The sequence below is a fragment of the Saccostrea cucullata genome, unplaced genomic scaffold (genome assembly GCF_032062105.1).
Source record: "Saccostrea cucullata isolate Sc308-1 unplaced genomic scaffold, CSIRO_AGI_Scuc_v1 ctg11394, whole genome shotgun sequence".
Classification (NCBI taxonomy): domain Eukaryota; kingdom Metazoa; phylum Mollusca; class Bivalvia; order Ostreida; family Ostreidae; genus Saccostrea; species Saccostrea cuccullata.
In genome coordinates, this window is record NW_026922901.1 from 6,665 (window position 1) to 13,165 (window position 6,501).

General features: G+C 28.8%; 1 long non-coding RNA gene across 1 annotated transcript; it reads left to right on the forward strand.

Moving 5' to 3' along the window:
- The first annotated feature begins 1,787 nt into the window (after positions 1–1,787).
- Positions 1,788–3,665, forward strand: LOC134262727 (uncharacterized). Its single transcript, XR_009991075.1, has 4 exons — positions 1,788–1,829; positions 3,024–3,111; positions 3,412–3,485; positions 3,631–3,665. It is a non-coding gene; the product is annotated as an uncharacterized LOC134262727 (long non-coding RNA).
- Positions 3,666–6,501: the final 2,836 nt, after the last annotated feature.

Sequence of the window (6,501 nt, forward strand, 5' to 3'; positions counted from 1 at the left end):
GATTCTACCTGATTAACCGTTTCATTACTGATTTTCTTCGTCCGATACACCTTTTTACTCAAATACCGCTTGACCATTTATATACACATGCACGACTTCATTTTGACACGTTTCTTTTTTTTTATTCCTTTTTAGAACTTATTCAGGAGTTTCCTCTATACAACCAAAACTGCATCATATTGCTGTTCCATGACGTTAAGTAACGTCATCATATGTTGTCGCTTTCAATGAGAACAGCCTATCTTCATAAACTGATTTCCTTTATACAAGCAAAATGTTAAGCCATAAATTTTAAATGAATCGATGTTACAGTTCTGAATTTAAAATTGTAGAATTTATTTTCGATTTTGTTCCATTTTACAGAGAATATGAATGCAGACAATATAATGTTTATGGAGTTTTATTTTTGAAAAACAAACTTTACTAGACTTTCTTTTGCAGAAATAAACAACCTAAAAGATGACACAAAAGAATCAACCTCCGAATCTATTCTGTATATCGGGTTAGGGGTTGGTATTTTGGTGTTGCTTGCTGTATTCATCATAGCTTTTGTTTACGTAAGGCATGAAGAACTACGTGTTAAAGAATAAAGTATATATTTACAGAACATTAACACTTTTTAATACATTTTTTGCTTGTCTAAATATTACTCTTCCTAGTTGAAGACGACTAGTAATAGCAGTGTTCCATTTAGTTTTTCCCTTTTTTTCAAATGAGTACCAGGGTAAACACAATATTTGTCATGCTGCTGCTACCTGGAGGGACATAAATTTTTTTATCTAACAATGGATTTGTTATTTGTTTCCTTTTATTTAACTGTGTTTCTTTGAATATTGCTGATATAGATTAGGCATATTTGGAAATTCTTTTCCTGATATGACTGGGGTATTTAATATTTTTGTTTCTACCGTGCTTTACTTGTAAGAGTAGCAATACATGATACGTCTATGTTATTTTCATTGAAAAAAAAATCATTTTTGAATTGAATTGTGACCCAATGAAATATTATAACAGGGTTTTGAAATAAAGACAAATGGAGATAAAATATTCAGAAACATATATAACTTTCTTTTTAATAGTCGTGTTTAGTTAAGAGATGTTAATAACAGAAACAAATTAATTCGTTAATTATTAGAAATATTTTATACATTACTAGGAAGCGACATATTGGAGGAAAAAAAAATCAAGACCAACATGAAGGTTAATCTTTTTCCTGAGCATACAATACACTAGCAATAATATGAAATCTTAAAAGGATATCTAAATATCTTTTACAATTAACTTATATATAAAACATAAGAGGAAAATAAAAAGATGGTAATTAAGAAATATATACATGTACTTCTAAATGTGAAATCTCATCAATATTTCAAACGTATAAGCAAAACAATTTGATTTTTTTTTTGTTTTAGATGAAAGTTATATAAATGATACATGCACAAAACCCATTTCTTTGTTTTGTTATGTTATTATGTATATCTTTCAAAATAATAAAATACTTGTTTAGATAGAAATTTGGTATTTTCTTCTATTTTGCCCTTGGCATCGACATTTAAGAAACCAGCTGCATTTTCCCTCTCTGTGAATATCAGAAATTGCAATTAGATAATGAATTCTATTTTTAAAGATGTAACCCTTCAACAACAAAGTCCTATACCTTTCTCCGTAATAATTAAAACCCCAGAAGAAGAGCCAATAAGGGAGGACCCAGCAGAAGCTGTCTACTATAACAATTTATCAGCAGCCAATAATATAGATGTCAAAGATTTGTTGTTGGTCATAAAAGAAAAGAACAGAAAGAAAATGCTGGTTTTACCAAGGAATTTAAGGTATTACTCACACAACTCACATATAGATTATTAGTAATTACTCCGAGAATAGGCTTTTAAAGATCATTGTCTTCCTCCAAAAATATCATCATTGATTATATTGTACTAAATAATTATATAATTGATTGACGAATTATAAAAATAATAGTTAAACTGTTTTTCTGATTCAGATCTTGGTTCGAAGGGGATGTTGTACATGTAACAACTGTTGGAATAAAAACACTATTGAAATTGTTTAAAATGCATGTCTAAACAATACGTAGGCATTTGCGCAATTTTTCCATGTGTTTCTCAATAAGAAGCTAAAAACATGCGTCAACAACCTCTGTATTCAATATATTTTTTTTATTTTCCCGCTCGCAATTTTTCTTTGTTGTTTTACAGGTAATCTTACCTCGCACAAGCCTCTACATTCTTATGTATATATACTTTGTTTTAAAATTTGACTCATTTTAAAAGCAAAGTAAAATATACAAAACATATACAAAATATACAGAAATTTCAGAGGCCTTTAAAATTTTAAAATAAAAGACTCATAAGAAGAGTAAGCTCTCTAGTAGCCAAAAGTTAAAGTACAATAATTTATAGGAATTTGTTTTCGAACGTAAACATTGCACTTTTGTGCTTTGGTAGTTTGAACGTTGAGCTATCCTTTAAAAAACTTGAACATGTACACTTGCTTTAAAAGCAAACGCAATCGATGTTCCAAATGTTGTCGGGATGTATGTAATAAGTATGTGATTTGTGAACAAAAAAGATACTTCTTGAATGAAATACATAAGAAAACCAAAATTTGCTTTACATGATATTGCTCCTTAATAATTCAGAACAACTTTAATTAATCATATTCATTCATGACTTACCGCATAAAAAGAAAATGAGCTGTACCTCAAATAATATAAATACATTTTTTGCTTAAAGACTTTTCTGTGTAAATATTTTCATTACAGGATTTCATTTTAAAATGTTCAATTCATAGCGATTTTCTTTTGTTTATTTTAAATAAAGTGTCATTTGTGGAAATTTGTATAAAAATAGCTTCAGTATATAAAATTAAGGTAAACGATACTATGTTTAGTTAAATGAAATCTATTAATTATTGAAACTATGTCGTTCAATATTCAAACACAAACAGTAGGAGTGTTTACAGATCATGCTTTCATAAATGAATGAGCTGTAACAAATTTATTCAAGGAACAACCATATGGGGAGAGGTTTGACTGTACCACAGCGAAATTAGAAGAAAACATTCCAAGAAACAGATTCAAAACAACTTTTCCATGTATGTACAATCCTCCGATTTTATATAGCTAGGGCAATTAAATAATAAGAAATATCCGTGGTAAACGGTAAAAATATGAGCAAAATCAGTAACTCAATAATGGAGTGTCTGTTAGGTATAGAAAATAGATTTATGTTAATTGTAAGTCCTAGATGCATAATAGTAACATAAAATCTGAAATACTGGATTTTTTAAAATAAGTGGATAAAAGGGTTTCGGGCGGACAACATTTAGTGAAAAACTTTATAAAAAATTGATACGTATTTTGATGTATATAATTGTATGTTTTACTTTAACTAGATAATCACTCGAGAGTGGTGCTACAAATTGATGACGAATTCAGTTCCGATTACATAAATGCAAATTACGTAGAGGTTAGTTTACAATAGCAAAGTACAAGAGGGATATAATGAAAATGGCATCAAACAATACATATAATGTGTTTCCTTTCAACAATTTCTCCTTTTTTCTGAAATTCAAATTTTCCTTTTAAAATATTCAAACTTTTCATCATTTCAGAATATGGAAGGTACAAGGGCATATATTGCTTCTCAAGGTCTGATTTTATTAAAGATTTCTTTTTATCTATTAAAGACTATTCAAGTAAAAATGCTAAAACTTTAATGAAAGGTAGAATATTTCTCTACATATACCCTCTGAATATATTTCATTACTTTTCAAAACTGCCTTTCAGTAGCAAATTTATGTGTTTTAATTCATCATTGAATCAAAGCTCACACCAAACAATAAAAAATACAATTTTTTTCTCTGACTTTACAAATATGGATTTTGTTGGTTGGTAGATCAATTAATTTTTTTGGAATGAAAATAAATCAAAGATTTGGGTTTTTACAAAAGTTTTAAAGTATTTTGTATCATTATTCAAACAAAGTGTCATTTTTTATTTTTAAGACCGAAAGAAAAGATTTTGATTGACCAGTGGAGGATGATTTGGCAAGAGAAAGTGGATTACATTGTAATGTTGACAAATCTTATAGAGGGTCGCAAGGTAATGAAACATTTTGGTTATACTTATTTGTTTTACGTAACTATTCTTGAATTTTGTTTGTCCAAAACGGTTGTGTTTGTATTTTTTAGCTCACCTAAGCCGAAGGCTCATGTGAACTTTTCTGATCAAAATTTGTCCGTTGTCTGTCGTCGTCGTCGTTGTTGTTGTCGTCGTCATAAATTTTCATATTTTCATCTTCTTCTCAAAAACCACTGTGCCATTTTCAAACAAACTTGCCACACAGTATCCTTAAAGGGAAAGGGGAAATTCAAGTTTGTTCAATTGAGGGCCAAGCCCTTCTCTTAGGAAAGTTGATTAAGAACATGAGGTGAAAATGAAAAATTAATGGCTTTTTTTTTTTATTTCCTTCTCCGGCCCCAGGGGGCCCAGTGATGTGGCCCATGGACCTCTTTTTAAATTCGTTTTTTTCATTCTTTTTCGCCATTATTTATCATTATCAATTTACGAATGAAGTTAATGAATCAAATATAGATTATTCATGATGATAAAATCAAAAGCTTACAAATTAACTCATTTTGTAAACAACACTTTTTCAAAAAACTTTACTTTGAATTAATATTTGGTGTTTCTTAACATTATACTAAACAATATGGACTCTGTTTTTCCAGTGTAATTAAGAAGACCGAAATTATGATCGAGCTAGTCATCTTTCAATAATTCTTTTTGACAAACGATGTACATGTAAGGACCATGTTTTTAAAATGGGATATATACACATTCTAAAGTTTTCTTTCATTATTTTTTCAATCTATAGGTTAAATGTCACCAATACTGGCCGGATGAAAATGACAAATTAGAGATTGGATCATTTACAATACATTTGATAGAAGAGAAAAAATACGCCTACTTTATAAAAAGAACAATGTCCTCGAAAAAGAGACGTACGTATAAGTGACCATTTTCTTGAAATACAAATTACAGTCATTTATAGATTATGTGTTCGACTGTCTTAATTAGGTATTATTCCACATGTAAATCCATTGCTTAATATCATATACATGTATTACATTCAGCTATTTATTCAATTTAGCGAATTTCTAACAAATTTCAAATAAAAATCGAGTTTATCGTTATATGTCTTGTGTTTATATTTTCAAATGAAGCATATTCTGAAGCTGTGCTAACATGCTGAAAAATTAGTTTCCACCAAGTATGTCACGCCAATTACAAAATAAATATCATTTCTTTGAAAAATAAAATTCACAATATTTTTTTAAGTATGTTCAAGAAAATAAAATTTTTTCCCATTTTATTTTGGTAACGAAATCACGGACAGTTGTTCAGTTTCACTACACCAGATGGCCTGACCATGGAACTCCCAATCCTTTGAACCTTACTATTTTCCATGAACATTTTAAACATTATTCCTTCAACTAAAAACCTGTCCTTGTCCATTGCAGGTATATTTTAAAATCCCCGAATTTGATTGTTATTAAATTTGTTATTAATTCCACCATAATGAGAATTTATTTAATTTGATTCTAATCATAGATTCACTGCATTTTAGTGCTACGGGTGTGTATCGTCAAAGAGATTTGTTTTTTGTAATTTTGAGTGTATTGTCAAATTAAGCAATTTGAATTTAAATTAATATTTATACGTTGGCTTGACTTATATATTAGTTTTTTTTTTCAAAATTAAAGCCAATAATTAAAATATAAACGTTTTATCACCACGTGGGAATAAATCCGACCTCTTTAAACTCTCCTGAATACACTGAAATGCTTCAAAATATCATAATCAACAATTTACTTATTTTTCATACTCTAACCTGACCTTTAATTCGTTTTGAAAATTTTTTTAAAAACAAAAGCTTGGAATATATTATTCAAGTAGCAACTTACCTATAGCACTGTTCAGGAAATGTTTAATATAAAGTCATTAATGTTTTAATTATGTTTGCAAATCAAAGTGCAGGTGTTGGTAGAACAGGCACCTTTATTGCTTGATATTAAAAAATATGGTAGAAAGACGGGGAAAAGGGGAATGTCATAAATTTTTGGGGAATGAGGAAAAACAGAATGTCCATGATTCAGAACATTGTGAGTTTAATTTGTCATAATTCTCTTTAAACTAATTTTAAAATTTACGAAGGCAGAATATATGTAACTGTTGTTAAGTTTTGTTTATTATTTTTGCAGGATCAATATATTTTTCTGTATCATGCACTTTACCAGACCTTAGGAGGAAAAGTATGTTCATTCGGCGACTTGATTTCGCAAGGAAATTTTCACAAACTGATAAACAGAACGAGAAAACAAATAACCGATGAATTTAACGTAACTATTTTGAAATATTTTCCTGCTTATATTTTTTCTTTGGTTTTCTATTATCTAGAAAATTGGATTTGATAAAGTATT